Here is a 24,745-nt window from a genome sequence, read left to right on the forward strand (position 1 = left end):
AAACTGTACAGCATGGAGCTAAAGAATGGCCAAAACCTCAAAATTTCACTCTAGTGTAGTTTGTAACAGTCAGAAAAATTATTCTGTTAGAACTTGTTTGTTTCTTTGAGCACAATCCATTTGGGTGTTTCTATGAAGCTGGTCCCTAATAACAGGACAGAGGGGCTAAAAATTCAAACCAGAAGTAGACTAATGTTATGAAGCAAGTTTGGAAGCACTTTGGGTCTATTTTAAAAAGAAATATTTACTGAGATAAAAGAGAAACTATTTTTCAGATAAAACACATTTTTATATTTTTTTTAATATTGTTTTTTATACAAAAATCTGCATGTAACACAGTAAAAAAGAACATGAAAATTAGACAAAATTATTTTTTTGAATATCTTTTTTTTCCTCTCACAGGTACATTTTAGGAATCAAACTAATTATGCAAGGCAGAGTGTTTCACAAAAACGACTGCTGTTGCAAAATCACTCATGATTTATTTGTGTTTAAATGGGCAGGTTCTGCATATAACACCAGTGGACACAATGGGTTACATACAAAACCTGGTATGAGACTGAGATTCAAGAAAAACCCACATGTCTGGATTAGAAAAACCACTAGGATCCTCAAATTTAACACAATGTCTTTAATTATAGCAGTATATAAGACCATTTCCAGCCATGTTTTCCAGATCAAATGCAGTGACACCTGGGTAGCTTTTCATGTCCAAATTTTGGTCCTATTTTTGGCCCCAATATTTTATTAAAAATTCATTAATGGATGGCTCAGAGCAAGAGTATATATATATATATATATATATATATATATATATATATATATATATATATATATATATATATATATATATATATATATATACATTTTTTTCCCATTTGTCTGAGGTCATCATTAGGTACATCCTGGGGAGAAATATTTCTAAATTTCTCTCTTATTATTGGGTTTAAAGAGCTAGCAAAGTGCCAGGTACCAGAATGAACCCAGTTTCATAGAAGCACCCAAATACAAATAGTAGTGGGTGTTAAGTTTAGGTCGAATACTGCTGCGACTGTAGAAGAGCAAAGAGGCAGTGTGCACAATGGGCCATAATATTCAAATTAGTTTGAATAAAAAGCTAACAAGTTTATTTTAAACAGCAGTAAATTCATAGTTCATAGTAAATTATTCATATCTGGTGTTTCTACTTTTAAAAATAACCTAAAACTTTCGTTATAGTGGTGAGAATAAAGCGCACAGAAGTTATTCCACAGACACCAATGTACTGGAGTGTAGAGGTACTATATAAACTGAAGCTATTACTACTCCTATATACTCCCATGGTGTTGAAAACAAACGCCACAGAGCATATGAAAGTGACTAAATGGGATGAGAGCTCATGAGAAATAACTTTTACAGTCAAAGAAAGGAACAAAGTGATACAAGTTAGAAACATTGTTGTTGTTTTCACCAGTGGACACAGCTCTAAATGAAAAAAATGGAGTTTGATGCTAAAATGACAGTGTTTTGTTCACATGGGTGAGTTTGATTATGAGGCTTATGACGGTATATGTGATGTTATTATATTTGCTAAGTTCACTATTCATTGATCCACGGTTCAGACTAAACTGTCATAGTCCTGATGTTATTTATATGATTCCAAACAGATCATTAGAGCAACTACTGACAACACAAATAAAAATAAAAAAAACAAAACAAAAAAAACAGGTGATTTGTGGTTTTACTGTGCTGTTCTTTTCTTTCTTTCTAAAACAGAGCTAAGCTAACAGAGCTATAATATAAACTATCAGCTGATGCAGCACATGAACATGATCAGACAGTGTTATTTAACCAGATTACACCTCTTGTCAGACTTATGTTAGTGTACCTACAGCTCATATGGCGTCATTTGAACAGAAGGAAGACCACTAGATGTAGAGAAAACTGACATGAAATCTCTCCATAGAAATCAGACTCTGACTGTTATGACCCTGAAAACAGATACTGTGTTTTTAATACATGTATGTCTCATCGCCTTTAAAGGTCCTTTCTTTTACACAAAATAAAAATTGAGATGTAGTAGTTCAGAAGGACAAATTGTTGAAAGATGCACAAACACAACTTCCTCTCAAATCACATCTGTAATAACTGACATTTACAAATAATACCAAGACCACCATAACAATCAAAACTTGAAAAATGTCATTGCATGTTCACTGTAAAGCATCAAACCCAGTAACAGTGGGAGAAAGACACTGTGGTTTAGCTATAGGTTGTTGACACAGCATTGTTCACCAGCCCTAATAACTCAACAATATACAAAAAACAGAACACTTGATAACTAAGTATGCTTGTTCTATAAATATATATGTCAGCATGAATAATATTTGGTGAATTGTTGAAAAATGTATGAAGCTTTCTCTCACATTTTGTTTGCAATAAAATTGTGAGCGATAACCAAAAGCACTCCATAACTATATATCTATGCTGAAAATGTACGTAACATAATAGACATTTAATTAAACACAAGTTAATATATTACAATACAGCAATCTTAGTTATAAGGGAAATTGATCAAAATATCATAATGGCAAGTACAAGTGATAATGTTGATTATTTTTCATAATTGTGACCCCAATTCATTTTTCCACAATTATTAAGGTTATGGCTAAAGGTTAACTTCCTTTATTATCCTATTGAAAAATTCCATTCTGTCCATTCTAATATAGACCACTTTGTAGTCGAGGTCACAGCCTACGTCACCACAGTTGTACACGAAATCTGGTGGCAGAAAAACACTTTATATCAACAGAGGTGAATTGAGATATCGGAGAGAATAGAGAGAAAAGAGAGAAAAGAGGAAGGAAAATGTCTTGTTGTGCTGTAGGTCGTCAGAATCGAAACACTAAAATAAAGCAACCTTCACTTTTACAGAATGTCGTCATTAAAGACGCCCTTTGAGGCAAACTGTAGACACTTATGGTTGAAGCCGTTAAATGGACTGAATGGACTGATGAAACTGACTGAATCAGCAGTGACTGACATTGTTTTAATGTACATTAAACAACACTGACCCAGCCATGAAGCGCAGATGGTCTGTCAGTACAGAGTTGGTCCACTTGTCCATGATCGCCCACATCTTGTAAAACTGTATTTTATGTCCTTGTCACTGACTAGGCAGCACGATGGTTCTCAATACACAGAACCATCAGACAAATCTCGGTATTCAATATCCTGGACATGACCGCAAAATACAAAGTTTGTTTTATATTCCAACCTGTTCTGTGCTCTTTGTGCTCTTACTCTGAAGGGTCAAACAGGATATTCACTAATCAAAAGTGACAAGTGTATGTGATTTTTCTCCTATGAATTTTGCGAGTTACCACGGTATTCCTACCCTTAAAATGTCCGGTGCAACAAAGTTATAGACATGGAGGGATTTGTCTTCCTTGAGCTTTTCTTTTGTGTAAACACTGGGTTTTTCAACAAGATTTAAAAATATGTCCCTCCACTGTAGTTTGGTCCATTTCGTTGACTCCGTGACCCACTGAGCCGACAGTGAGTATGGATCAGGAAACCTCACACCGCTGTGAATGGTCAACTTATCTTTGGAAGACACTGTAGAAGCCGATAATCGGAGAAGGCCTCTGTATCTTCTATTACTCTGTTTCTCTCCTGATTTTTGTTTTTTTTTCTCCTGACACTGGCTTAAATGTACTGTTGACACCACAAATGTCACTTTCTGCCATTAGGCCCCGCCCACAAAATATGTCATCACTGTTTACCAACATCAAAATGGTCTGTACACACACACACACACACACACACACACACACACACACACACTCACTCACTCACAATACGTAGCATTAGCATTAGCAATAGCATTGGCATATATTAGGAGCAGTGAGCTGCCGTTGAAGTTACTGAGGGACCAACACTAGATGTTTATCAGCACTAGGGATGAGAATCGAGAACCGGTTCTTTTTGAGAACCGGATCCCAGGAGCTCGATTCCTTGGAATCATTTGCTTGCCGACTTAATGATTCTGCTTAGCGATTCTGTGCGATGATGTCACACGTATGCTCCATTGTTTTGGTCAGAACGTAGCCAACATGGTGTTGGGGCAGAGACGGTCTAAAAAGACGACACCAGGTCCACTGGAACACTTGTAAAGCTTCCGTTTCTCCTAAAGAGTGGAATCCCTCCAATCTGCTCAAACATTTGGCCACAGCATGTGAATCATTTGATATGCTACTTAGCGGCGCTTGTGAATCTAGCGGCAGAATGAACACCAGACTGTCCTCTGGGTCCAGTTCCGGTTCCGGTGCGGGCAACAAATTTCATACCCCCTCTAATACGAGTTTCCAAAGGTAGGGGAGAGGAAATGAGGTGCACAACAACAGGAGACGGGCAGAGTCGAACCAGTTCCATGTAGTGGAAATGCGGCAATAGAGGAATTAGTAAAGCGTCTTTGGTTTCACTTTCACTGTACGCGCCCCCCCCCCCCCCCCCCCCCCACAAACCAAGCATGGCATCATCTGTTATTATTATTTGTACATGCTGTATATGGTATATGTTATATTTTCTGTGCAGAGATGGAAATATAAAAGACAGTTAATGCAAACACACCCGTTTGTACTCTTTTGTTCCCTCACCCAATGAGAATCGATAAGAGAATCGATAAGGAATCAGATTGATAAGCAAAATCGATAATGGAATCGGAATTGTTAAATTCTTATCAATTCCCATCCCTAACCAGCACCATGGTCAAGAGCACTAACAGGAGAATTAACCCATATATCATGTCTTTAAACTACATTTTTGAGCATCAGTTGCCACTATCAGTGCCTCTACATGAAGAATTCATTCATTTTATTCAGTAACATTTGGAAATACTTGAAAAGCCACATGAGTTAATTATTTTATGCCATTGCAGAGAGCAGTCAGGAGGTCTCCAATGCACATTCTCTCTGGGGCCTGAAAACAGAAGCATGGAAGCCTGCAGAAATATGGCACATTGTATCAGCGGTTGAGTCATCAGGAGCTCAGTATACTGTGTTCATCGGGTATAATATAAAAGAAAAGGCCATGCTTCAGTGTAAGGCATTTCACAGTCAGACCTTCACTGACTATATAGTAAACATTCTATAATGGACAAAGTATCATTGTAGCATTTATTAAACGTGTAAAACCACCCTTTAACACATTGAGAGCACATCCTTACAGTACGCACAAGCCATTGTCATCTAATTAGTAAGACATCTAAATGTGACTAATGATGGTATTAGTCACTATGAGATGAGCACTGAGAATAAGGTGTTTATCACACACAGCTGCGGACATCAATCTGAAAATGTAAAGCTTGTCACTATGGATGTAATAACTGGCCTCCAACTTCATTATCTGAACCGAAGCAAAGGTTCACGGGTGTCTTTTTATGTCCAAATCTACGGGTGTAATAGAGTTTAATAGAATAGTTTTACATTATGTTGTAAAGTTATTAGGCTGTGAGGAATATTGCTCCATCTATGATATTACATAGGGCTGTTCGAGTCCAAGTGCTGGAGATGCACGGCAGCCGTTTTCTCCACCGGCTATATCATATACTGTACTTGATGTAAAAACTTCAGCCTGTGTGCTATATTTAAATTCATTACATGGCGTTGGGTACGGTAGATTGAAGAAGACCACTTTTTTCATTATGTATACATTTTATGCCTTTAATAGACTGCGGCAGAGGAGAGATGACAGCAGAGGAAAGAGGCAAGAAGCGGAACTTCAATCAGATGTGTCCACTCTCTGTAATCTGTTCATGCAGTTCTTACAGATAACAGCAAATGGCAATTAGTGACAGACTTTTTAGTAAGAGAAACCTGATAAGTGGCAACTACAACTCAGCTACTACTATGAAATTTTTCTAGCAACTTTTGCATAATGTCAACATTTCTGATATAGGCCAGTATTGTCCTGCATGGAGCAGTGTAAGAAGGGAAAAACATCCCCACAACATGACGATATCAAGCCCAAGAATAAAATACAGAGGAGTCCAGTGTTGAAAAATGGACCGAAAGGTGTTTTTACACAACTTTACAATGCCACAAGGAGTTGACCTTTGACCCTCTGGATATTAAAATGCCATTCCAGTATATGTGTCTATGAATTTTTTGCCGTAATTTGAGTATAAATTCATGAATTATGGCCCAAAACGTGCTGAGCAAGTTCACAGCGACCTTGACCTTTGACCTAAGTCTCATCAGTTCATCCTTGAGAACATTTACACCCTATCTACACTGATATGAATACAAAACAGGTACAACAGATGTTAAACTGTGTTAAATGTGGACTTCAGATAATATTGGATGTAGCAGATTCATAGGATTTTGTCTGTTTTGAAGTTGAGCAGCAATGACAAGTTACATACATTTAAAGGCCCCATATTATTAACTGCACCTCTATTGCGTTTTAAGGTTTATATAATAATAATAATAATAATAATAATAATAATAATAATAATAATAATGGATGATATTTATATAGTGCTTTTCTATTAACACATACTCAAAGTGCGTACAGTGGAGCCATCATTCTTTCATTGTCACATGCACACTCTGGTGGTGGTAAACTCCATTTGTAGGGGAAGTGTGGCTACCACTATGTTGTCCCCTCCAACCACCACCAAACACATTCCTACACCAGTGTGAGTAGCAGCACTGGAGGCAAGGTGGATCAAGTGTCTTGCCCAAGGACACAACAGCCCAAGACATGACTAGAACCAGGCAGGATTTGAATTGCCAACCCTTTGATTTTTGGACATTTTGCCTGATGAAAACTGGGCAGTGACATCCACCTTAAAATTAATATACACTACCAGTCAAAAGTTTTCGAACACCCCAATTTTTCCAGTTTTGTATTGAAATTCAAGCAGTTCAAGTCCAATGAACAGCTTGAAATGGTACAAAGGTAAGTGGTGAACTGCCAGAGATAAAAAAAAAAAAAAAAAAAAGGTAAGGTTAAATAAAACTGAAAAATAATGTACATTTCAGAATTATACAAAAAGGCGAACAAGAAATGGGTTAACAACTTAAAGCAGTTCTGCAGCAATGGAGGTTGATCAAGCCTCGAAAGTTGGTGCTACCCATTCCTACAAGTGTCCCAATGTTTGTGAATTCCTTCCAGCCCCCTGTGTCTGCATAAAAGTAGTGTTAGGACACACTTTGTTACCATACCGTTGTGAGCATTATTTGAACAGTACTGTACTGCAGAAAGTAGTGTGTTACTATAGAAATGGAAAAGAGGAAAAGGCAATTAACGGTAGAAGAGAGACAGACCATCAGAACACTTAAAAATGTAGGTCTGTCCTACAGAGAAATGTCCAAGAAAGTCCAGGTGTCAGTAAGTTCAGTTTCCTTCACCATCCAAAGGCACTCAGAAACTGGTGGAAATGCTGACAGGAAGAGGTCTGACAGAGCCAAAGACACAACAGAATCAGAAGACAAGTTTATGACAGTCAACAGCTGGAGTGAGAGGAGACTCACAGGACAACAGCTTCAGGAACAGCTCAATAGTGGTCGTAGTAAGGAAGTCTGAGTTTCAACTGTGAAGAGAAGACTTCCAGTTGCAGGTTTGATCAGTCCATAACACCTTCTTCCAGTCTTCAGTAGTCCACTGGTGGTGTTTCATGGCCCAGACAAGCCTCTTTTTCTTATTCTGAAGTCTCAGCAATGGCTTTAGCTGCAACTCGACCCATCAAACCTGCAACTGGAAGTCTTCTCTTCACAGTTGAAACTGAGACTTGCTTACTACGACCACTATCTTCACTGTGCTTGAAGCTGTTGTCCTGTGAGTCTCCTCTCACTCCAGCTGTTGAATGTCATAAACTTGTCTTCTGATTCTGTTGTGTCTTTGGCTCTGCTCTGGAAGGATTTCACAAATGTTGGGACACCTGTAGGAATTGGTAGCACCAACTTTCGAGGTTTGATCAGCCTCCATTGCTGCAGAACTGCTTTAAGTTGTTAACCCATTTCTTGTTCGCCTTTTTGTATAATTCTGAAATGTACATTATTTTTCACTTTTGTTTAACCTTACCTTTTTTTTTTTTTGTTTTTTTACCTCTGGCCGTTCACCGTTTACCTTTGTACCATTTCAAGCTGTTCCTTGGACTTGAACTGCTAGAATATCAATACAAAACTGGAAAAATTGGAGTGTTCTAAAACTTTTGACCAGTAGTGTAAGCTGCAGAGTCACACTCAGAAAAATTCAGGAAAATCACATCAACACTCTTCATTTTTCTTATCAAAATGTACAGATATATACTCGAGTATTTACAAATCTTTACTTTGGAAGGTGTTTTTAAAAATCTCCATTTAAGGACCTAAAATACTATTTACACTGGGGTAAGAGGCCCAAATGCACAGATAGATGTCATGTAAAATATCTTCTCTCTATATATTCTCGAGGACAAGGCATCAGATCTGTTGGAACTATTTTATGACATGTTTCTAAGATGTTTCCTGAGATACTGTGTTTTTAAACGTAGTGACAAACGTTCTCAGAAAAATGAATGGATGCATCTCACGGTCTTGTTTTGTATGTCAGTGTTGTGTCAGTGTTTATTTTTGTGGTTTCTTTCGGACAGTTTCATCACTTTGGGATGCATGTATGTATCTAAACAGAGAAGGCATATCACATGTGATCAGTCAGACTGAATTTAGGACACTGTGTCCTGGTGCCACATTGTCTTGACCATCACAGAACACACAGTGCAGTCAGTGTAATAAATCATCGCTAGAAAGATAAACAACAAAGTAACACACTGTGGTTTTGGTCTTTGTTAAGCTGACATGATTGCGTCTTTATTTACATGCTGCGTTTTTCATTCAGCACTTTAGTATGACTCACTGTAAATATTTGTCACTGAAGTGTTCTTGGCTGAGTGTTTGGGTTTAATGCACCTGTTAGCAATAAGTGTGGCTTAGACGCATGAGCCTGAGAATTAAAAAGCAGTGTTTTCAAAAAGAAAAAAGGTATTAAAAGGTATCTGCATTATTTTTACAATAGCCCAAATCCTTGTTGCTGTCAGGGGACGACAACACTAAACACTGCAGCAGTATAACGCCTCAATAAATAAGAACAGACCATTTTTCCTCAGATAGTGGCCGAGGCCTTTATTTACCTCGACTGCAGAAGGTAACACTTTTTATTTGAAGAAGACTTGTTTAAGGTGCAGGTCCTTATTTGGAATTCCCCTAGTGCAGTGGTTCCCAACAGTTTTTGGCTCATGACCCCATTTTAACATCACAAATTTGTGGTGACCCCAGACATTCAAAACGGAGACTTTTTTTTTTTTTTTTTGCTAAAACTAATTTGTTTTTGATCATGTAATTGTTTGCTATATTATGTTGCGAATAAATGTGAATTTTAGACTACATTTAGTCTATATAATGTATGTTATTATGGACGGAGGCAGAAAAGCCAGGTGTAGATTACTGCACAAAGTGAGAATTTTATTTTCCTTGGTCAGGATATGTACAGTCAGTCCAGCTTGGATTTACAAGGCTGACAATTAATACTGAACCAACAATAACTCAAACTATGAATTATGAAAGAGCTGCAGCATCTGAAACCAACCACAATGAACATTTGAAAGATAAACAGTGCTTCAGTTTCAGCTTCACAGTTTGTCATGTCTATTATGTATGTGACTGTCTCTGTCAACTCACCAAATATTTTTATTAGTAAGTTTTATTTTTATTTTTATCAACTACTACAAATTTCAGGTGACCCCATTTGAATTCCAGGTGACCCCATGTGGGGTCCCGACCCCAAGGTTGAAAAACACTGCCCTTGTGTGAAAAATATAAATGTAATTGGTTATTTTTTAGCATGAGGTTACAGGGCGACATCAATTAATTCTTGACTGATTTTACTGCAAAATTTCAGGTGTTGGCCAAGTTTAGGTTTTAAATGTTAAAATCTCCAACCACATACTGTATTATTACAAAAAAAAACTACTAAAGACAAAATCATTTAAGCTGTTGTTCATTCATTCATTCATTTTCTGAACCCGCTTTATCCTCACTAGGGTCACAGGGGTCGCTTGGAGCCTATCCCAGCTATTTATGGGCGAAGATGGAGTACACCCTGGACAAGTCACCAGTTCATCACAGGGCTGAACATATAGAGACAAACAATCACTCTCACATTCACACCTATGGGCAATTTAGATTAAGCAATTAACCTATCAGTGCATGTGTTTGGATGGTGGGAGGAAGCTGGAGTACCCGGAGAGAACCCACATAGACACGGGGAGAACATGTAAACTCCACACAGAAAGGTCCCACCCCGGTCAACCGGTGTTGGAATCAAACCCAGGACCTTCTTGCTGTGAGGCACGAGTGCTAACCACTGCACCACCGTGTCACCCCAGTCTGTATGTGTTGCCAGGGTTAATCTCATCTGCGCTGCTAAACTGTTAAGTCCTGAATCATTTGTTTCCAGTCAGAATCATTTCAGTGAAACATAAAACAGTGGATTTGTTGAGTATGTTCATCTGGTTACGTGGATGCTGCTACAAGCTTCACGTAGCATAACTATGGTAACACACGTGGAGCTGCTCTGTCCCCAGTACCTGTGCATTCCAGTTCCATAAATATGTCCTATTTTATGGCCCTGTGAAGTTAAAGTGAAATCTGATTGGTTACAGACACCGTCCTGTTGCTTTTCAGTTTAAGCTACATGAGCCTTCACTGTTCATTGTGAAGGTCCAGGGCAGATTAGATTAACCCTGGCAACACATACAGACTGAAATCTGATTGGACCAAATATCTTACATCCACATACATGTACTGGAGGCAGTGCAGCCGAGAGAAAGGCTAAGAAATGAAGAGAAACGTCTATTGGGAATAAATTAACACAATTTCATGGAACAAATACTAGAATTTAGGTTGTAAATGTAGGTCAGTGTTTCTGATTATGTTTACACCAGCAGAGTAGGCCATGTGGGCCCTGACAGCCCACCACTGTTTAATATGGGGAAAATACGAGTGTTTAACTTAATATTTAAGTTTCACTACATTTTCTAGAATTCATCCTTTATTTGGAGCACGAATTAGCATAGTTCAGTTGTACTATAACTGTAACACATGGTGTCCTAAGCCTAGCATAGCACAGAAGTGTTTTTTTATTTTATTTTATTTTTTTTTTTATTGTCAATCTTTTTTTTCAAGAGTTAGTTTCAAAAACATCCATTATTACAATTTGTACACATCTTGAAAAATAAACACAGAGTGAACAAACCAAAAGTACAACAGAGGAAAGCAAACAAAACAAACACACATTTTAACAACCCTCATCCACCCCCCCATCCTCCCATCCCCCCATCCCAGGACTTGTCACGTATCACGCCAAGGGAGGCCAACAAAAGTGTTTTTTTGTGTCTAATATAAATAAATAATAAAAAGCCTCAGCACCAGTTCAGGGGTACTGTGCCTTTGCTACAGCTGCTCCTAAACTATGGAACCATCTGCCTCTCCATATCAGAGCTCCTCTTGTCTCCTTTTTAAATCGTTTCTAAAAACCCAAATTTTTTTCCTTGGCTTTTGACTCCATGTGAGATTTTTGACTGTATTATTATTATTTTTATTCTATTATTTTATTTGGTATTTGTTAATTGTTCTTATTTTTATTGTTTTTATTTGTGCAGCTTTTTATGTCTTCTAATTGTATTCTTGTATTTTGGTTTTATTTATTCTTCTGTACAGCACTGTTTTGTTTTTTGTACAGTTTTATGTCGTTAAGTCTATTCTTGTATTTTATTTCTATTTATTTCTTCTGTACACCTCTTTGGTCCACTGTGTTTGTTTTAAAGTGCTTTAAAAAATACTGACAGATTGGATAATATTATCTAATATTTTGTTCATAAAAAAGGAAATATTAGACACACAGTGATGCCCTTGCTTTGGCAGGGGCTGTCCTCTGTGGACTTTACATGTTCTTTTCATGTCCTCAGGTTCTCCTACTGTCCAAACACATGCATCTTAACGCTTTATAGGGCACTCATTGAAATACTCTGAAATTCAAAACTTCAACCTTCATGTATTATTGCACGTCGTCATCTACCTCCTTGTCGGTTGGCGTGACAACAGTCTCCCTCCTCTTGCCATAAAACATCCGAGCACCACTTGCAAAAAGGTAAACACATGGAAAAAAAGAAAAACAACAGTTAGAAAGTCATAAACTGACAAAAATCACTCCTATTCACTATTTACAGCTTCAAACTATCTATAAAACCTCTCTGAATCACTGTATAATGTTATAAAAACCAACATGCTTCTTGACCCTACTGAGGCACAGGATTGGCCCCATATTTAATGTTTGAGGAAATTACCAAAAATAGTCACTCTCCCGATAAAGGGTTAACAGGTTAATTGTTCTGTCTAACTCACCCATAGGTGTAAATGTGACAGTGAATGGTTGTTTGTCTGTACATCAACCCTATGATGAACCGGTGACCTGTCTAAGCTGTACCCCAAATTCACCTCATCTGGAATGGGCTCCAGCTCCCCCATAACCCTACAAAGGATTAAGCGTTCAGAGAAAATGAATGAATTAATGAGCAAATTAAATATCAGACGGTTAAAATATATGTATGAGAGGCCCATCTGTACCACTCTTGGGCTCAGTCCATTAGTAAATTTCCTCTAAAAACTAATATATCCAGTGAAGTGCTGCTGTTGAAGTGTGCTATTTGTTTAATAAATGCAAATAACCAATCATTCCTTCCACTTGTCCAAAATTAATACACTTTACACCGTGTTGTGCCAGAGCAGGAGGTCTGTCCAACAAAGCCTGAGCCAACTGAAAGAAAAGATAGGAAATTCTGAGATTGGCATCATTTCTAATTAATTTAGGCAAGGCCAGGAAAAACTACATTTCATTTTGACTGAAAACCTCTGTGAATTCTGCTAAAACAGAATATTGCCATTTGCAGCTATAGTTTTTCTTGATGGCTTTTGTTTTGCACGTTCACAAATGGGTCCTTCTATTAAACTGGTACGTAAAAACAGAACAGAGGGGTGAACAATTCAAATAAGATGTAGACTAATGTTAGGAAGCAAGTTTGGAAGCACTTTGGGTCTGTTTTACAAACAAATATTTACTGAGATAAAAGAAACAGTTTTTCAGATAAAACATTTTCATATTATTTTTATACAAAAAATCCGCATGTAACATGATAAACAGGACACGAAAATTACGCTCTACTATTTTTTTGAATATCTATTTACTCTCTCACAGGTACATTTTGGGAATCGAAGTAAATATGCAAGTGCAGTGTTTCACAAAAATGGCCGCTGTTGCAAAATCACTGGCGATTTATTTGTGTTTAAATGGGCAAGTTCTGCATGTAACGCCAGTGGACACGATGGGTTACACACAAAACCTGGAATGAGACTGAGATTCATGAAAAACCCACATGTCTGGATTAGAAAAACCACTTGGATCATCAAATTTAACACAGTGTTTTTATTTATAGTGGTATATAAGACTATTTCAAGCCATGTTTTCGAGATCAAATGGTCCTATTTTGGGCCCCAATATTTTATTAAACATTAATTAATTTTGGGATGGTTCAGAGCAAGAGTATAATTTTTTAGCCTTTATCTGAGGTCATCATTAGGTACATCCTGAGAGGAAATGTGTCTAAATTGTTCTTTTATTATTGGGTCTAAAAAGCTGGCAGGTACCAAAATGAACCCAGTTTCATAGAAGTACCCATTTACAAACAGTAGTGGGTGTTAGGTCGAATACTGCTGCGACTGTAGAAGAGCAAAGAGGTAGTGTGCACTAAGGGCCATGATATCTGAATTAGTTAGAATAAAAAAGAAATAAGCTTATTTTAAACAGCAGTAAATGTCTACATGTCTACATTTCTCTTTTATTATTGGGTGTAAAAAGCTGGCAAAGATACTAAAATAAACCCAGTTTCATGGATAGAACCAAATGGCAAATAATGTGTTCATACTTCCACTAATAATGACAGACTATGATTTGATTACAACAAACAGGTAAGAAATGACAGACAGACGCAAACTGATTTCTAAACTGAGAAACACAACTTTTTTCTTTTTTTTCTCGTGTAGATCCAGAGTCGTGCCCCCTCATTTTTGTCAACTCTGCTTTTACAGTTGTACTTTGATTTACCCCATAAAATCCCTGTAAACTGTCTCTCATTTGCAGCCACCATAATTCAAATGAGAGAAACTTAGAACTGATAAAAATGTTGCTTCGCTCATCTTATTATGCACCTACAGCAATTAATCTTGTCAGCCGGCAATGCGTGCTTTGCAATCTTTCTTTACCCCAGGTTTTGTCTTTCAGGATATATACAGCCTTATCCTTTAATTGTTTTTTTTTTTTTTTTTTTTTAAGAATTCAGTTTCTCCAGCTGAAACCACAGTATGTTTAGTTGGGGAAAAAAATAAATAAATAAATAAAATAAAATAAAAATTACAAATCCAATTTACACTCATTAACAGCTCAGTTTTTATAGGAAAATAGCTCAGATTCATCTCCATTTTTAATCTCACATTCCCGAGCGAGTATTTACAAATATTTAAGCTAATGAGGTGATGTCCTTGCAGTATGATATGTAACATCTCCCTGCCTGCTGTTTGCATTTCCCATGTCAATAGCAGCTGAAGGTGTTGCAGAATAGATAGGCTCCAAATAAACCTCTCAGCTCTGAGCTTTGGCTGAGAAAACCCAACAGAATGAACTCCTCAGGGGATAAACGTACAACACAGCTCCTATCTTAATCCTCTCTTTTCTCTATTGCTGTCTTCCTCTCTTGGCTACTTGTACATGTGTGTGTGTGTGTGTGTGTGTGTGTGTGTGTGTGTGTGTGTGTGTGTGTAAAAACTTTGATTGATATGAGCTGATAAAAACAGATGTTGCCATCGATTAGTGAAACATCTGGCGAGCTTTTTTTTTTTTCATATGATATTTAACATCTTTTGTCAGAACAAGGAGGAATTTGGGAGCTTGGTCTTTAAAATGCGAGCGGTAATACTCGGGTTATTAACTGTCAAATGAGCTGTGTCCCTCTGCTGCTTCTCTAACTGATATCCTGGTTTTAAATGAATTACATGACGTATTTTCTTTATTTCCTGTACAAGCCTCCGTCTTCTCCTTTTCTTTCCCACACTGATGTATTGTAGGGGGGTTTTTACAAATTCCGCTTCCTCTCAATAGAAACTGCCGATCATTGCAACTTTCCACTGCGGCTCAATATCTCTCAGCTTTCTGTTCGTCTAAACATCCAAAATGTGATTTCCCCGGAGTGTGGTTCACAGACTGCTCTCACTGAAACAGCATTTTGACCATTATGAGAAGTAAAACTGGAATTATTCTTCTGTGTGTTTATGCAGTTGCCCAGATTAATGTGATATCATGTTAGACTTCATTGTTTACCTGCGTTTTCAGGAGGATAATGCATGTAACCGAGCAGCCGCTGTAGCTACAAGCAGTAATGTTATTCATGTTCAAATGGAATGTGCTTTAGTGACCATATCATAAAAGTTATCATAATATTCACACACCAATGTCAATTTTAGTCTAATATCTAAGGCTATTCTTGCAGAGCCAGACCTATCTTCACAGATGTAGATAGGTCTGGCACTCCTCTGTTGTTCTGTAATAGGGGTTAATGTTACCTGGGCTCTTTGAGTGTATGCTGTGACAGTGCATTTAGAAAAATAGCATCTGTACAGAGGCTGTTTTGCTGGAGCATAAGTACATGAGGACGTGCATCCAGGTATTAAAATGACAACATTTCTACAAAAGAAAGTGCATAAAAAAAAAATGTCTTTGTCAAAACTTGTCATTTTCAGAGTGTTCAAAGGTGTATCACACATATAACATAGAGAATGAGAAAGACAGTCTTACTACTGCTGCTGCGGCACAAAGAAAATATTTATCTTTATACCAAAAGGGCTCAGTTTAATAGTTCCCAACCTGTTTTGGGTCGTGTCATCGGTGGGCCTATTGGTTAGTGGCACGCAGGAACAGAGCAGAGCTGAGGCACCATGTCCAGGTGCAGACCAAAGTTTCTTTTATTCATTTTTGCCCAACATGCAGGGAAAAAGATATTTACAAAAAAAGACACCCATAAGAAGTTAAAATATGCTGTCAGTGTAAAGTGTCTTTCACGTCCCGTCCAGGCAGCATTCCCCACACAATGAAAAAGAGCAGCCTTTTATAAACTGCCCTATCCCCCAGCCTATCCTAATCTGGCAATACAAGTAGGTTTCTCATCCCCCCCATTAATTATTTAAAGATTAAAAATTCCCCAAAAGTTTCCCCATGTACAACACTAACAACAAATAAAAATATATACTTTATTAAATCAACAATGAACATTTTTAAAATATCTATAAGATAATTTTAATAAGTGGTTCAATTAAAACACCCCTGCAAATCCAGAACCAGTGGTCCCTCCCAGAACTTTCTTAAAGGTGCTCCGGCTCCCTGGGGACTCTTTTGGCCGGAACACCTGGGACCTGACACAAAAGACACAGGTAAGTTAATTCACACAATTACCCCATCCATCTACAAATTTACCAAGTCTTTTTCCTCCATTTTCAGAACATATCGCCACCAAGAGCGACACCACAAACAATAAACACTTTCAAACATAATGTGCGTGTCTTCTTATTCTGTAATGGACTTGCTACATTACAGCTCATGACCCCGTTTTAACATCACAAATTCCCAGACATTTAAAACGGAGACTTTTGTTTTTTTTTTCTAAAATTTGTTTTTGATCATGTAATAGTTTGCTATATTATGTTGTAAATAAACGTTCATTTTAGACAACATTTAGTCTATATAATGTATATTATTATGGACGGAGGCAGAAAAGCCAGGTGTAGATTACTGCACAAAGTGAGGATTTTATTTTCCTTGGTCAGGATATGTACAGTCAGTCCAGCTTGGATTTACAAGGCTGACAATTAATACTGAACAAATAACTCAAACTATGAATTATGAAAGAGCTGCAGCATCTGAAACCGACCACAATGAACATTTGAAAGATAAACAGTACCACAGTGCTTCAGTTTCAGCTTCACAGTTTGTCTTTAATGGATTGCGATTGTCTCTCTCAACTCACCATATATTTTTTATTAGTAAGTTTTAATTTTAATTTTAATTTTTATCAGTTGCTAGAAATTCCAGGTGACCCCATGTAGGGTCCCAAACCCAAGGTTGAAAAACACTGGTTCAATTCCATTCGTCATGGACCTTTCAGTTTGCATGTTCTCCCTGTGTCAGTGTGGGTTCTCTGCAGGCACTTGTTTGTATGTCAGCCTTGTGTTGAACTGTTGAACTGATCACGACAGACGACATCACCAGACGCCGCATGACGACAACAGCTTACGGCCTGTTGGCCGGTAAGCTAAAAATGAGCAATGAACAAAGAGAAAATCACTGAAAATGAAGACTTGGTGCCAAAAAGAAAAGCAACTTCAGTTATCTGGAATTATTTCAGCTACAAGGATGGTATTGAAACACGTGTTCTGTGTTGCCACAACTAATTTGTTTGACCATTTACATCGGCATCGCACACTTATTATATCCTCCTGAGTATTTTTTCATATCGCAATATATATCGCAGGTTTAAAAAAATCACAGTGCCAGTTTTTTCCAATATTGTGCGGCTGTACTTGGGTAACTGTCGAAACCATATCACTCATGCACCATTTGTGTAATTCCTATCTAACTAGGCTAGCTTATATCACTTGTATAATTCTTAGCTAACTTCACACCTCTGGTCTTACTGTACTCGCACAGTCACAGCATACAGAACATTCTACACTATCTGTATCTAACTGCACAACACATTCTGTTATCGAGCACAGCAGACGCCATGTGTCTCAGAGAACACAAAGCATCTCACGCTGATGTACATGAGCAGCGCCAAATCACCCCATCACTGTTTTCCTCCACATGAAGGGCCTCTGAACCTATCCTGACCCTGCCACAGAACCCTTGATTACCTCATGACTTAGACCACTTGTCAGCTGACTATGACTGTAATCTTGCTTTTTTCATTGTCCTATCTTCTTCTGTATATAATACTCACTGCTCCAATCTCACTTACTCTCTCCTATGACTCGTTCGGGGGGAGTCCTTCCTGCAGGAAGCAATAAACTCACATGAAAGACCAGTTTTGACTGTTGAGTTCTCAACTGACTGATTTTAAACTCTTACGAGCTATTTTTGTTGTTATCATTATATTTGTCCAAACAAATGTACCTTTAGTTGTACCAGGCATGAAAAGGAACAAGAAACTGAAGAAAACAAGGGTGGTCTATTCATTTTTTCTGCGACTGTAGGTATTATATCATAGTGTCATCATTATGTTATACATCTTGTCCGGCTTCTTCTTTTATCTTGATAAGTCTTAGAGTAGTTTTGGTGAGAAGATGTTGGGTTACTACTGCCCCCTGCTGGCAAGAGTTAAAAAAAAATATGAATTTTCCATATTACAAATATTACCTTTAACATGTTTTGTTTTTTGTTTTTGTTTTTTTAGTTAGTTTTGACGTGAGACTAAGTTGGATATGAACTAAATACTATTATTATAATTATTGTCAAGAATGACAGTTTGCCAACAATGAAATACCTTCTCTTCTTATCGTTTTCTGTGTGAATACCAGGAAGATGAGTTGTTACTGTGGTGGTAATAACACTCTGGAATCCTGAGTAAATCCATCAATCAATAAGTAGTCTCCTTGTAGCATATTCTATTTATTTCATCATATGTGACTACTTTTTGAGGATGGTCTACGTATACCCTATTAAAAGTCCAAACCATGTTAATAAGCTGGTCAGTGTTCAGTTTCTTGCGAACTTTGACAAAATGACAATCCATGCATTTACATGACAACTTTTATTCCTAGTTTAATCTGATTAAAGGTTAGATCCTATTTCAGATGCCCATGTAAACACCTTATTCCAGTTGAAAAAGAAAAGTTTGGATTAAATTTAAACCTGAATAAAGTCACTGGTTTAATGCCCTTTTAATTCCGAACTAAATTATTCCTCGGACATGTAAACCCTTTATTCCGTTTGTACTTTATTCCTGCCATTCTGCACATGCTCGTTGTCTTGTCCTGTCGCAATGACGCACACATTCTGCGCTGGCGGAAGAATATTCAATGCAGTCTAGTCAATCCAAACTGTTCCAGTGGGCTATTCTGATGGGATCTACCAGCCTGGAAAACCCTGAAGGAATAGTTCATCGCTTGTTTTTTATTCATTCATTTGTCATGAACTAATGAGTTCGATAAGTGGGCAAAACAGTTTGCACTGCAGTGCACCGACTGCCTTGTTCTTGTAGCGCAGCCCTTCCATTAGCTTAGGTTAGCCTAGCTTAGCATAATCGCTTCATTCCTATGGTCAGACGTAGCCAGGCTTTTATAGGTGATTTGGAGTATTTTATGAGTGAAATTCAGTTCTCCCTAATCATTACTTTAGTCCGGTGGGGTCAATATGATCACAAATTGAGGCTCAAATCATGGTGATGTGACTTACTGCACTAATAAAATCTTGGGAAATAAAAACTAATGCAAAGCTAAAATGGTAAAGCAAAGCTAATTTAGCGCATGCATCCCTTCCTACAAAAAGATTTTCCAACTTCCGTCAACACAACAGTCCCAAGATTGTATGAGTGCAGTAAGTCGCAAATCTAAAGAAATAATTAGGGAGAATCGGATTTCACAAAATCACTATCAAAAGACAATAAATCACCTTTAAAAAAACTGGCTATATGTGACCATGGAAATGCAGTGACTATGCTAAGCTAAGCTAACAGAAGGGCTGTGAGAACAAGGCAACGTGAGCACTGCAGCGTAAACCCTTTTGCTCACTTATCTACCTCATTAATACCTCATGTAAACCTTTATTTGGGTTTAACATTTCCATGTAAACAGAAGAGAAAATACTTTAGTTCCGAATTAACCCTTTCATGCACAGTGGTCACTCCAGTGGACAGTTATTCTACAGCTGTTCTCTTGTATATTCATGGGTTTTGTTGTTTTACTTGCATATCAACCAACACAGTGGATACTTATGCACCATCCCATAATACACTGCAATTCATACCATGACTGTTCCTGTTCTTGATAAGCCTGACCTCCAGCAACGTATTTGCGTGTAAAGCAATTGCTAATTGTTATTAGACTGTAATTAGCAGTTTGTTTGTTTTTTTAAGTTGTTGTGTTTTGTTGTTTTTTGCATATTATTTGAGTGGGTAATAACTACTATTATAGTATGTTAAAATGTGAGAAAACATCAGATTAGCATCATTAAAAAAACATTTATTTCATCGTTTTCACACAGTATGACAGTAAATGCATGTTTTTTTGCTTCAAAAATTAAACACATGGTGTCCAGCTGAGTGGACATTTTTGTAACTCCATGAAAAATAGATTCATAAAAACAAAAATTTCAATCACATTATTTTTTTCATGCCTAAAGAGGAATAAAAACACTCAGGAAAAAAATCTTGATTAAGGTTCTCATAATTCATGCATGAAAGGGTTAATTTCTTCTGGAAAAATAAATCGGATTTAAAAAACATCATGTAACCGTACCCAATGTTTTTAACTCGACGCAAAATAGTCTCGACCCATAAGTGACCAAAATGAAAGTACTGTAGCTGTAACTTTTGACAGTACACTGCCCCTACACTCTAATACAGGTGAATCTTTCAGTAAGTTGGTGCAGTGGATGAAAAAAGTTTCAATGCTGTGAGAAAACATTTCCTCCAAACACCCCCTCCAACGTCTGTGCTCACCACTAAACCTCATTAACATGTTCTAACGGTTGGGATTTATTTGAACTGACAAACAGCAGAGTGTTGCAGTGACAGTCACAGGTTTCCCTTCGGGGGATATTTTACTTCCTTTACTTGTTATTATGTAGCGTGACAGCTGCAGGAGCTGTAAAGAAGGCAGCTACCTTGTTAAATTTTCTGATGATACTGCACTGTCGTCTCCTTCAGGGTCCATAACATCACCGGCTCTTCCAGCTTTTGTAAAGTGGTGTAATGATCAATTGATGCTTGTAAGTTCTCAGCTCCACTGTCACAGTCGGCTGAGATGGAATGTAAACACTGGGATGATTACTGTGCAGCCGGCTCATAGTTTCTCTGCTTTATACTGTTTCCCTGCATTTACTGCCGGCTCCTTCTGTCATTCTTTTATTGAAAGTCTTTGACCTTTTCTTGATCCGCTGGTTTCAGAACGTATCTACGTGCCCGAGAAAAAGCCTGAGTAACTTAATTAACATCTGTTGAGATATTATTGTGGGAAACAGAGGGATTTGGGATCTTTTCATGACCAAACAAATGTCAAGAGTAATGATGTGCATACTAATTCACATTGTCTTTACCCCACAGTAAATATTCTTCTTTTCCAGGTCAAGTTTTTGGGATTTTTTCACCCCTCATGAGCAAGAAACCAAATATGGTAATTTCATTTACCTTTTAATTCTACATGACAGTAAAAAATTTTGAAAAAGTTTGCAAAAAAGGGATGTTCTAATGCTCTAAAATACATGTTCCTTTCCCCTTACATGTGTTTTTCTTGTATTTTTATATAAACTTCTTGGATTTTTTTCTTTGTTCACCACTCACAGGCAGCAAACCAAATATGGTAACTTCACTGACCTTGATTTTCTACATTACAGTAAAAAAATTTGGAGAAAAAAAAGTGATATTCTAATGTTCTAAAATACATGTTCCTTCCACTTAACGTGTTTTTCTTGTATTTTTATATATACTTCTTGGATTATTATTATTTTTTTTTTGCCACTCACAGGCAAGGAACCAAATATGGTAACTTCACTGACCTTGATTTTCTACGTGACAGTAAAAAATTTTGAAAAAAAAAGCGATGTTCTAATGCTCTAAAATACATTTTCCTTTCCCCTTACATGTGTTTTTTTCTTGTATTTTTATATATACTTCTTGGATTTTTTATTTTATTTTTATTTTTTTTGCCACTCACAGGCAAGGAACCAAATATGGTAATTTTATTGACCTTGATTTTCTCCATGACAATAAAAAAATTTGGCAAAAAAAGTGATGTTCTAATGTCCTAAAATACATGTTCCTTTCACTTTACATGTGTTTTTCTTGTATTTTTTATATATACTTCTTGGATTTTTTGCTACTTATGGGCAAGGAACCAAATATGGTGACTTTATTGACCATGATTTTCTACATGACAGTAAAAAAAAAAAAAAACTAAAAATTTGCAAAAAAGTAATATTCTAATGTTCTAAAACACATGTTCCTTTCACCTAACATGTGTTCTTCTTATATTTCTTATATTTACTTCTTGTGTTTTTTGCCACTTACAGGCAAGGAACCAAATATGGTAACTTCATGTTTAATTTTCTATGTAACAGTAAAAAAAAAAAACTGAAAAATTTCACCAAAGTAGTAAAGTCTTGTTAGGTCCTCCAATAACACACTAAGGTTGATATTTTGAATTTCAGGGTATTTCATTGAGTTCCCAATAAAGGGTATATAAGGGTATGTCTATGGGAGTTCTTTTTTGTCCAGTTTATTTTTCATTCTCAGTTGTTTTCAAAGTTCAATTGGACTGATTTTGTTCTTGACAATCTCAGTACTTTATTTTACCAGGTAAAATCAATTGAGAACAGCTTCTCATTTACAATGATAACCTGGCAAGAAGCCCCAACAGACGAAGAAAAAACAAAACAAAACAAAACAAAAGAAAAACAGATAAAAGGAAACACTACAGATGAATCCAAGACTCAGAACCAATGGTGAAGAGACTGAAGTTAAAACAACATAAATAACTACTGGAGTGTATGGGGAGAGAGCACAAGGGGAGTCAACATGTGCAACCGTCAACTAGGGAATGTTGTAGTTTCTGTTTAAACCAGGGGTGTCAAACATGCGGCCCAGGGGCCAAAACCGGCCCGCCAAAGGGTCCAATCCAGCCCGCGGGATGAATTAGTGAAATACAAAAATTACACTAAAGATAATAATCAAGGATGTCAAAATAAATTTAGTTCAATTTCATCTAAAGTGGGTCAGACCAGTAAAATACTATCATAATGAAGTATAAATAACAAAAACCACATATTTTTCTCTTTGTCTTAATGTAAAAAAAGTAAAATTACACAAAAATGTTAACATTTACAGACTAGCCTTTTACAAAAAATGTGGAAAAACCTGAACAAATATGAACAACCTGAAATGTCTTAAGAGATTTAAGAGTACTTTTACCAATATTCTGTCTGTTATTAAATGTTTTGTGCATTTGGAGATCCACTGTGATCTGTACGTTGTCATGAACATGTCAAACCGACAAGCTGACGCCAAATAATGGCATAAATTGTTAAAATTTCACCTTTTTTCTTAATAAATTTCATTTTGGTCATGGTTCATGTTTTTCCATATATTTTTTTTGAAAGATAGTTTGTAGATGTAGAAATTTTGATAATATAATCTTACTTTTTTCACTCTAAAACATAGAAATTAGACATACAAATTTTGGAATTGATATTATTGATGTATTATTATGTTATAATTTGAATGATCCGGCCCACTGCAGGTCATTTATGTGGTCCCTGAACTAACATGAGTTTGACACCCCTGGTTTAAAATATACGGAGTGATGGGAGAGCTGAAACTTTAAAGGAGTTTTCAAGGGATTTCTGCAGCAAAATGAAAGGAATTCTGACCAAAGACAGTGTGGGCTTTTGGAAGAATATTGTGTCGTCTTTCATCCTAAAGACTTCCACTGCTGTTGTTTTCAGCGTTGAAAACAACTACAGATAATACTTGCATTAGTTCCAGTGTAAAAACCATGAATCAAGCCTGAAAATGCAGAACCACCTGTACCTTCTTTTATTTTATTATTTCATTGTGATGAAACCCGACCCCTGCTGTGTTGTCGTCCTTGGCGGCCTTGCAGCACACACTGGTATTTTGCACTGTGCTTGTTTGATGTGTGGAGTGATCTGGTGCGATACAGGGCGACTCAAGGTTATTACGTACTCTGCAAGAACACAGAAATGTCTCCTCTTGCTCAGGGCTGTGAGAAAACTTTACGTATTTTTTATTAGTTTTTTTCTTTATCTCACAGCTTGCTATCAACAGATCACCTGGGCCGGACTTTTTTTCTCGTGTGATCGGTTAGAATTTCGAAGTGGGCGTGGTTGTTGCAGAAAAGCACTGGAGCTCTGCACTTGAGTCTCTTGTGAAATATGAAATGTCTATGTATAAGTTTGTAATAACCCTAAAGAGGTACCACACTCATGGAAAGAGTCAGTCCCAAGTTGTGGCTGAAAGCTCATCGTTACTTTATCGCCTTCTACAGACTGATCTCATTAAATCGCGTTGTATGTCGCACCAGTTCTTATGGCATTTGGCATGCTATACGTACCAAGATTATAATAGTTTTGGATTTTTCATTATAGTTTAGTTTGATTTACACTGAACAAAAATATAAACGCACCACTTTTGTTTTTGCTCCCATTTTTCATGAGCTGAACTCAAAGATCTAAAACTTTTTCTATGTACACAAAAGGCCTATTTCTCTCAAATATTGTTCATAAATTTGTCTAAATCTGTGTTAGTGAGCACTTCTCCTTTGTCCTTTGCTGAGATAATCCATCCACCTCACAGGTGTGGCATATCAAGATGCTGATTAGACAGCAGGAT

The sequence above is a fragment of the Sphaeramia orbicularis genome, chromosome 4 (assembly GCF_902148855.1).
Source record: "Sphaeramia orbicularis chromosome 4, fSphaOr1.1, whole genome shotgun sequence".
Taxonomy (NCBI): domain Eukaryota; kingdom Metazoa; phylum Chordata; class Actinopteri; order Kurtiformes; family Apogonidae; genus Sphaeramia; species Sphaeramia orbicularis.